The sequence below is a fragment of the Pteropus medius genome, unplaced genomic scaffold (assembly GCF_902729225.1).
Source record: "Pteropus medius unplaced genomic scaffold, Ma_sr-lr_union100, whole genome shotgun sequence".
Lineage (NCBI taxonomy): Eukaryota > Metazoa > Chordata > Mammalia > Chiroptera > Pteropodidae > Pteropus > Pteropus medius.
Window position 1 is genome coordinate 6,574,447 of NW_024340692.1, and position 11,037 is coordinate 6,585,483.

Sequence of the window (11,037 nt, forward strand, 5' to 3'; positions counted from 1 at the left end):
TAAATGCCCATCAACAGATGATTGGATAAAGAAGTTATGGTTCATATACACAATAGAATATAACTCGGCCATTAAAAATATGAAATCCTACCATTTGCAATGATGTGGATGGACTTTGAGGTTATTATGCCGAGTGAAATAAGTCAGACAGAGAAAGATAAATACTATATGATTTCGCTTATATGCAGAATCTAAGGAACAAAAAGAACAAAATAATCAAAAACAGGCTCACAAATATAGAGGATAATCTGGCAAAAGTCAGAGGTGAGGAGTGCTGGGGAGCTGGGAGAATAGGGATAAAGAAGTACAAACTAGTGGTTGGTAGAAGGTCACAGGGATGGGGAGCACAGCATGGGGGAATGCAGTTAGCATTAATGTAATGGCTAAGTGGAGAGCCAAAAGAGAGAAAACAATTAGGGGAATCGTTTTATAAGCTATATAAATATCTAACCAATGTACTGTATACTTGAAACTAATAATTTTTTTTAAAAATATGGTATGTACATATAACAGAATATCATTCAGCCTTAAAAAGAAACCCTACCATTTGCTACAATATGAATGGACCTAGAGGACATTATGTTAAGTGAAGTAAGCCAGTCACAGAAAGACACATACTGAATGATTCCATGTTTATGAGGTACCTAAAATCATCAAACTCATAGAAACAGAATAGAATGGTGGTTGCCAGAGGTTGGGGTTGGGGGAGAAACGGAGAGTTGTTGCTCAAAGGGTATGACATTTTAGTTGTATAAGATGACCATGTTCTAAGATTGGCTGTACAACATAGTGCCAGTAATTAACAATGCAAATAAAACTCACCTTAAAATATGTTAAGAGGATAGATATCACGTATTCTGAACATACACATACAAACACAAGGAAGTAGGGAAGTTTTTGGAGGTGATGGATATGTTTAGTACTTTAATCGTAGTGACAGTATCATGGGTATATGCCTATGTCCAAACTCATAATTTATATATCAAATATATGAAATTGTTTGTATATCAATTATACCTCAGTTAAGCTTATTTAAAAAAGAGTAGTGGTGATGTACATATTATATATTGTTCAGAGAATATTCTGTTGAATATAGGCTACTCGATTCATAGATTATAATGGGGTGGAATCTTTCATTGTCTACCACAACATTCTGGTTTCTAAGAAATGCCCTATATCATTAGGTTAGATGTGGAGCATTCTTGAAAAGATATTTGTATGAAATGCTTAAAGAATTTAGCATAGTACCTGGCTCATGGGAGTTCTGAGAAGTGCCACCTATAAGTGTTATTTCAACAACAACACATATTATATACCTGCTACTCTTCAGACACTGTATCATGTGGGAATATAATAGTGAATAGTAGAGATCTGACCTCATATAGTTTATTGTCTAGAGCTGTGTAGCCATTAGCCCATGGGGCTATATAAGTTTAAATTAATTAAAATCAAATAAAATTAACAATGTAGTTCCCAAATCATACTAGTCATATTATGAGCATTTAATAGCCACATATGGCCTTTTTGCAAATCAGTGCTGCCAGAATACATGTCATGAAAACCACCACTAAATCTTAAGCCAAAATGGGAAAGACATATATCTACATCGTTGTCAATGAACATATATATTCAGGCCAATCTAACACTACTTGGCCATCTGATCTACGAATATGGTGGGATCGACAAAAAATTTGAGAAAGAGGCTCCTGAAAGGGCTCTTTCAAGTATGCCTGGGTCTTGGATAAACTGAAAGCTGATCATGAGTGTGGTATCACCTTTGATATCTCTCTGTGGAAATTTGAGATCAGTAAGTATTATGTGACCATCACTGATGCCCCAGGACACAGAGATTATCAAAAACATGATTACAGTGACATCTCAGGCTGATCGTTCTGTACTGATTGTTGCTGCTGGTGTTGGTGAATTTGAAGCAGGTATCTCCAAGAATGGGCAGACCTGTGAGCATGCCCTTCTGGCTTACATATTGGGTGTGAAATAACTAATTGATGTTAACAAAATGGATTCCACTGAGCCATCCTACAGCCAGAAAAGATATGAGGAAATCACTAAAGAAGTCAGCACCAACATGTAAGAAAATTGGCTACAATCCTGACACCGTATCATTTGTGCCAGTTTCTGGTTGGAATGGTGATGGCATACTGGAGCCAAGTGCTAACATGGCTTGTTTTAATGGATGGAAAGTCACCTGTAAAGATAGCAATGCCAGTGGAACCACACTGCTTGAAGCTCAGGATTATATCCCGCCACCAACTTGTCCAACTGACAAGCCGTTGAGTCTGCCTCTCCAGGATATCTACAAAATTGTGGTATTGGTACTGTCCGTATGGGCTGAGTGGAGACTCATGTTTTCAAACCGGCATGATGGTCACCTTTGCTCCAGTCAACATTACAACTGAAGTAAAGTCTATTAAACGCACCATGAAGCTTTGAGTGAAGCTCTTCTAGAGACAGTGTGGGCCTCAGTGTCAAGAATGTGTCTGTTAAAGATGTTTGTTGTGGAAATGTGGCTGGTGAGAGCAAAAATGACCCACCAATGGAAGCAGCTATCTTTATGGCTCAGGTGATTTTCCTAAACCAGCCAGACCAAATCAGTGCTGGATATACACCGGTGCTGAACTGTCAGCTGGAAGACAGCCTGAAGTTTTTGAAATCTGGTGCTGCTGCCATTGTCGATATGGTTCCTAGCAAGCCCATGTGTGTTGAGAGCTTCTCTGAGTATCCTCCCCTGGGCTATTTTGCTGTTCGTGGCATGAGACAGTTGCTGTGGATGTCATCAAACAGAGAACAAAAAGGCAGCTGGAGCTGGTAGGGTCACCAGTCTGCCCAGAAAGTTCAGAAGACTAAATGAATATTATCCCCAATACCTGCCACCCCAGTCTTAATCAGTGGTGGAAGAATGGTCTCAGAACTCTTTGTCTCAATTGGCCATTTAAGTTTAATAGTAAAAAACTGGTTACTGATTATAGTGCCTTATAAAAACTTCAGAAGGAAAGGAAAATGTTTTGTGGACCATTTAGTTTGTGTGTGTGTGTGTGTGTGTGTGGCAGTTTTTAAGTTACTAGGTTTTAAAATCAGTACTTTTTAACAGAACGAACTTGACCAAAAATATGCCACAGAATTTTGAGAACCATTAAAACAAAGTATAATGAGAAAAAAATTAAATTGGATAGCACAAATTAGAAAATATTTCCATCATCACAGAAAATTTTACTGGACAAAGCTGCTCTAGAGATTTCATCCCCTTTGATTTCTCTGAATGGAATACTCTAAGATCAAGATTAATAATGGGGCCAGGTTGGGGGCACCCTTTCCATATTATAAAGCTTTGACGGGAATATTTGTACTAAAATGAATTACTGTAGGAACCTACTGATAGTGATAGAAATATCTTATCACTATCTATATATTGCTTTTCCCACAGGTTTGATGTGATTCAAAGGAAGAATTCTTGTCCAGTAGATGACAATGCACTAGACAAGCAAAATAGCAATATTTTTCTTTGTGTTGGCATCATGTTTGAAAGAAAATATACTATAATCCAACATATGATGGAATTGAGAATACTGAAGAACAGGAATGTGGACTGATCATTCATGTGTCAACTATGAGCCAGGTGGTGAAAGGCAATATTATAAAGACGGATATAGCACCTCAGTTTTCTTTTGTGGAGATACCCATTGCCACTCTCACCCAAGATATTATCAGATAACCCAGACCTTGCCAAATCATGTAGTTCTTCTAACTGGCCAAAGTGATAGATGCAGGGATGGGCATGAAGAGAATAAAATCAATTCTAAGAATATTGTTGGAAATACTGGAAAATAGAAGGTAGGAGTAAGAATGCCATAGGTCACCACAGAGAGATGTAGTCTGATAATAAAGGAAAGAAATAATAATGAGCCCTATATATAGTCCTAGTGCCAGGCAGTGCCCCAAACCAATTTTACTATGTACTTTCCACAGTTTTTTTTTTTCTTAAATAAGTATTAGTTGTATTTTTGTCACCCGAAACAAAAATATCTTTATTTAAAAAATAATATAAAAGAATCAGAAAAACATGGCTGAGTGAGAGACATCCTCAGATCTCTCCCCTTGAAACAACAATAAGCTGAACATCTAAAACTCAACAAAAACATTCAAACTGCACACCAGCATGTCTGAGCATGGGATCTGCGCATAAGAGCTATCATAGGTAACTCTGGATGTTGGACGGTGGACTGGGAGAAACAAAGAAGCTGCCTCTGTAAGAGGAGGGGGAGGAGAGAAGGTTTGGTGAGTTCCCTGAACAGCCCTGCCTGGGAGCTCCATGTGGCCTTTGGCAGGCCCAGTCATCAGGACAGAAAACAGAGAAGTGGGACAGCAGAAAAACAACAGTTATTTTTACCAGTCATTAGTGGCTGAGCTGCAGCCCCTGTCCCCCAACCTGGAGGGCCCCTTCCCCCATACCCTCTGAGATGGAAAGCCACGGAGACCTAGGGGAATGTGAGCAAATGCTGCTGAGACTGAAGCTGCCTCTCACAGCCTCTGGAGTTTCCTGCAGGAGGAAGAGGAGGGGAGAAGCTGTGGCGACTTCGCTGAACAGCCCTGCCTGGTAGTGCTGTGACTTCCACGCAGCTGACAGTTGGGCTCAGGCATCAGGGCAGAAAGCAGAGAAGTGGGATGGGACCGCAGAGAAACAACAGTTGATTTTTACCGGCCATGGTTGAAAATTGAGGCTGAGCTGCAGCTCCCAATTCCCAACCCAGAGGGCCTCTCCCCCCATACCCTCTAAGCCCGATCACTGTGGAGCCCCTGAGCAAACGCTGCCGAGAGTGTCACTGACACTGACAGAGACTGAAACTGAGGGTAGCGAGCGTGATTAAATATCTATAGGAAAATAAAAAGGCATTTTTAAGGCTTTATATAAAGCAAGAATACAAGAAGCTTAGATGCCACCTACTGGAAACCAAAAGAAAAACACCTTATTTGCAGTAGGCTAAAGAGAGACCTTTATATAATAAATCTTTTTTTCTGGAAAAACAGCAGAATACACTTCCATTAATGCCCAGGCAGAGAAATGGTCCATTAAAAACCATGAACAACCAAGTTGACAAGACATCTCAGAAAGAAAGAGAAAAATCTCCAGAAAATAAGCTTACAGACATAGAAATATGCAACTTAAATGACAGAATTCAGGATGGTACTTCTGAAAAAACACCGTGAGTTCTGAAACGAGTCATATCAACAATTTCAGGAATTGAAAAAACAACTAGATGATCAGAGCAAGGAGATTGAAACCCCCAAAAAGAACCGAATAGACCTTCTGGAGATAAAAACAAAAACAAACAAACAAAAAAAAAAAACAACAAAAAAAACACATTGCAAGAGTTGAAAAATGAAATAGCAAGCTTGGGAAATAAAGTCAACCAAATGGAAGAAAGGATCAGTGATATCAAAGACAGAAATCTAGAAATAAACCAGAAGGAAGAAGAGAGAAACCGAAGAATGAAAAATAATGAAAGAGAAATACAAGAACTAGCTATACCATCAGGAGAGGAAACATTAGAATAATGGGCATTACCAAAGGTGAGGAAAAGAGGCAGGGACTAGAAAGCATTTTCAGACAAATAGTAGATGAGAGTTTCTCAAATCTAAAAAATGATCTGGAGCTTGGAATTCAAGAAGTCAACAGAACACCCAATTATTACAATATAAAAATGCCTTCACCAAGACACATTGTATTAAAGTTAACGAAAATCAACGACAAAGATAGAATTCTCAGGGCAGACAGGGAGAAGAAAACAGTAACTGATAAAGGAAAACCCATTAGATTATCCTCAGACTTCTCAGTGCAAATCTTACAAGCCAGAAAGGAATGGAATGAGATATATAAACTATCAAGTGAAAGAAATTACCAGCCTAAAAGAATGTATCCAGCTAAGGTCTCCTTTAGATATGAAAGAGAAATTAAGACCTTTCCAGATATACAAAAATTGAGGAAATTCTCCACTTTGAGGCCTATACTACAGGAAATACTGAAAGGGATCAGCTTACCTAAAACAAAATGACCAAAAAAAAAAAACCAAAAACAAAACATAATTAGGTTTAAAGGAATTATCAGGCAACAGAACAGAGAGTGCAACCTTAGCTGAAGACAGGGCAATAAGTTTAAATAATAGAAGAGATTACATAGCCAGATAGTAATGAACGTTCAGCAAACATAAAGAACAAATGACGGGAAGGAAGATTCAAAGATCCAACTGCAAAGGAAATGGAATACAAGTATGCACAGAAGAAAATGGATTAACTTGGTGTATCAGGTGTAGGTGGGTGTGTGTGTGTATAAAACTATACATATTCGTAATGGTAACCACACACCAAAGATTCAGAACTGAAGTATATAACATAAAACAAGAAGAACCAGAGGCAAAACTCACAAAAGCCAACCAAAATAAAGAAAACAGAAACACAGGATAAAGAAGCAATGGAAACACCAAGCTACCAGAAAGCAAAAGATAAAATGGCTCTAAGAAGACCTCATATTTCAATAATCACCCTAAATGTAAATGGACTGAACTCACCAATAAAAAGGCACAGAGTTGCAGAATGGATCAAAAAACAAAACCCAACCATATACTGCTTCCAGGAGACACATCTCAGCTCCAGAGACAAATGTAGACTCAAAGTAAAAGGATGGAAAATGATATTTCGAGCAAATGGCATTCAGAGAAAAGCAGGAGTAGCGGTACTAACATAAGATGAAATATACTTCAAAATTAAAAATGTAAAGAAAGATACTGGGGGCACTTCATAATGATAAAGGGAATCATGCACCAAGAAGAAATAACACATCAATATCTATGCTCCCAATAAGGGAGCCCTGAAATATGTAAAGCAATTACCAACAGAACTAAAAGGAGAAACAGACTAAAACACTATTGTAGTAGGGGACCTAAGTACCCCACTGTCGGATATGGACAGATCATCCAAACAGAAAATCAATAAGGACATAACATCATTAAATGACACATTAGACCAACTGGACATAATTGACATTTACAAAGCCTTCCATCCCTAAACAGCTGCTTATACATTCTTCTCTAGTGCATATGGAACATTCTCGAGAATCAACCATATACTGGGACATAGAGATAGCCTCACCAAATATAAGAGAGTTGAAATCATACCAACCATATTCTCTGATCATAGTGCTTTGAAACTAGAGATCAACTGCAATAAGAAATTAGGAAGAACCACAAATACATGGAGATTAAATAATGTGCTACTGAAGAATAACCAGGTCAGAAAAGAAATAAGAGAGATCAAGAGATAAATAGAAACAAATGATAATGATACTACAACATATCCAGACTTTTGAGATAGGGCAAAAGCGGTAATAAGAGGAAAGTTTATATCATTAACAATATATCAAAAACAAGAACAAGCCCAAATAAACAACCTAATGCTTCATCTTAAAAAAGTAGAAAAGGAGGAACAAATGGGACCTAAAGTCAGCAGATGGAAAGAAATAATCAAAATTAAATCAGAAATAAATGAAACTGAAAACAAGAAAAACATTAGAAAAAATAAATGCAACAAAGAGCTGGTGCTTTGAGAAGGTTAATAAAATTGACAAACCCCTGGCTAGACTCACTAAAGAAAAAAAAAGGACACAAACAAAATCAGGGATGAAAGAGGGGAAATTACGACTGACATCGCAGAAATACAAAGGATCATGCAAGAATACTATGAAAACGTATATAATAAAAAATTTAATAACCACGAAGAAATGGTCCAGTACTTAGAAAAATACAGTCTTCCTAGACTGAATCAAGAAGATCTGGAAAGTCTAAATAGACCGATGATCAGCAGTATGGAAATTGAAACAATCATCAAAACCCTACTAAAAGTCCAGGACCAGATGGCTTCACCAGTGAATTCTATCAAACATTCAAAGTAGATTTAATACCTATTCTCCTCAAACTCTTCCAAAAAATCGAAGAGGAGACAATACTTTTCAACTCATTTTATGAGGCCAATATTACTCTGATACCAAAACTTGGTAAAGATAACGCAAAAAAGAAAACTACAGACAAATATCTCTCATGAACGCAGATGCAAATACCTAAATAAGATACTAGTTAACCAAATACAGCAACATATTAAAAAGATTATACACCATGATCAAGTGGGCTTCATCCCAGGGGCACAGGGATAGTTCAACATACACAAATTGATTAATGTGATATACCACATAAACAAATTAAAAAATAATCATATGATCATATCAATAGATGCAGAAAAAGCCTTTGACAACATACAGCATCTATTTATGATCAAAACACTTACAAATTGGTATAGAAGGGAAGTACCTTAACATAATAAAGGCCATATATGACAAACCATCAGCCAACAGTATACTTAATGGTGAAAAACTAAAAACCTTCCTTCTAAGATCAGGAACAAGGAAAGGCTATCCACCATCGCCACTGTTATTCAATATAACATTGGAGGTCCTAGCAAGTGCAATCAGACAAGAGAAAGATATAAAAGGCATCTAAATAGGAAACAAGTCAAACTGTCACTATTTACAGGTGAAATGATTCTCTATATAGAAAACCCTACAGACTCCACAAGAACACTGTTAGAAACAATAAGCAAATACAGTAAAGTTTCTGAATATAAAATCAATGTTCAAAAATCCATAGCTTTCCTATACTCTAATAATTAAGCGTCAGAAAAAGAAGTGGAAAAAGTAATTCCATTTGCAATTGCAACAAAAAGAATAAAATATCTAGGAATAAATTTAATGAAACATGTGAAAGACCTATGTAATGAAAACTACAAGACTCTATTGAAAGAAATCAAAGAAGATACAAAGAAATAAGAAGGTATTCTGTATTCTTGGATTGAAAGAATCAACATCGTTAAAATGACCATATTACCTAAAGCATAATACAGATTTAATGCAATCCCCATCAAAATCCCATTAGCATTTTTTGAAGAAATGGAACAAAAAATCATCAGCTTTGTACGGAAGCACAAAAGACACCAAATTGCCAAATCCATCCTGAGAAAAAAGACCGAGGCTGGAGACATCATTCTGCCCAACTTCAAATTATACTACAAAGCAACAGTAATCAAAATGGCATGGTATTGTCAGCAAAACAAACACATGGAGCAGTGGAACAGAATCAAGAGTCCAGAACTAAACCCATATTTATATGGGCAAATAATTTTTGACAAAAAAGCCAAAAACATACAGTGGAGAAAGGAAAGCCTCTTCAATAAATAGTGCTGGCAAAATTGGAAGGCGACCTGCAGAAGAATGAAACTAGACTGTTGTCTATCACCACACACCAAAATTAACTCAAAATGAATTAAGGACCTGAATATAAGACCTGAAATAATAAAATACCTAGAAGAAAATGGAGAAACTAAACTCAAGGACCTTGGACTTAAAGAGGATTTTATGAATTTGGCCTCAAAGGCAAGGGAAGTAAAAGCAAAAATAAATGAATGGAACTACATCAAGCTAAAAAGGCTTCTGCTCAGCAAAAGAAACAGTCGACAAGGTACAGAGACAACTATCCAAATGGGAGAATATATTTGCAAGCAACGCCTCTGATAAGGACCTAATATCCAAAATATACAAAGAACTCATATGACACAATAACAACAACAACAAAAACAAACGATCCAATCAAAAATGGGCAGAGGACTTGAACAGACACTTCTCTCTGGAAGACATACAAATGGCCAACAAATATATGAAAAGATACTCAGTATTGCTAGCTATTAGGGAAATGCAAATCAAAACCACAATGAGATATACCATCTCACATCTGTTAGAATGGCTATAATCAACAGGAAAAGAAATAACAAATGTTGGAGAGGATGTGGAGAAAAAGGAACCCTCATACACTGCTGGTGGGACTGCAAATTGGTACAGCCACTATAGAAAACAGTATGGAGGTTCCTCAAAAAAATAAGAATTGATCTACCATATGATCCAGCAATCCTTCTACTAGGTATTTACCCCAAAGATTTGAAAACTCATATCCATAAAGATATTTGCACACCGATCTTTAAAGCAGTATTATTCACATTGGCCAGGACATGGAAGCAACCGAAGTGTCCTACGATAGATGATTGGCTAAAGAAGCTATGCTACATATATACAATGGAATATTAGTCATAAGAAGAGATGAAGTACTTCCATTTGCAACAACATGGATGGACCTCGAGATAATCATGCTAAGCAAAATAAGCCAGACTGAAAAAGCTGAAAATCCCATGATATCACTTATATGTGGGATATAAACCTAAAAGCAACAAATGAACAGGACAAACAAACAGAGACTCATGGACATGGACTATAGACTAGTGGTTACCAGAGGGTAGGAGGTGGGGGAGGAGGGTGGAGGTAGACGAGGTAAAAGGGGTCAAATATAGAGTTTAAGGGGAAGGTGAAGTGGGTAAAGGGGATCAAATACATGGTAGCTGAAGGAAACGACTTTGGGTGGTAAACGCACAATAGAATATACAGATGTGAAATTATAATGTATATCTGAAAATATAATTGTATTAACCAGTGTTACCCCAATAAACTTAATTAAAAAAATTTTAAAAATAAAAATAAATAAAAAATAATATAAAGTTCGAAGTTAGACATGATCTTAGAGGTAATCTAAACTTGCTTCTTGCTTTTTTTTTTTTTAATAGGGAACACCCATTAGACTATAAGATAAACGCATACCCTTTAGGTTCTTGGAAGTGTTAGTCAAAGCAAACAAGTATATGTACAAATTTCTTTGAAGTTTTATGATTTGATTTAATATAGCATACACATTTTGCATTTCACTCCATTATGTGGCTGTTGGGTATATTTGTCACTTTGATAATTAATATGAATAATCTTGCTGGGGCTTAATAATCAAATAGAAATTGAAGTAACATATTAGAAGGAAAGATTTAAATGTGCCAAGTTTCCTATTAATCTAATTATCATCTGAAGAATGAATGATTTTGAATGTT

The 11,037-nt window shown here is 36.6% G+C and overlaps 1 pseudogene; it reads left to right on the forward strand.

Moving 5' to 3' along the window:
* The first annotated feature begins 1,584 nt into the window (after positions 1-1,584).
* On the forward strand, positions 1,585-2,903 carry LOC120603950 (elongation factor 1-alpha 1-like; annotated as a pseudogene).
* The last annotated feature ends 8,134 nt before the right edge of the window (positions 2,904-11,037 follow it).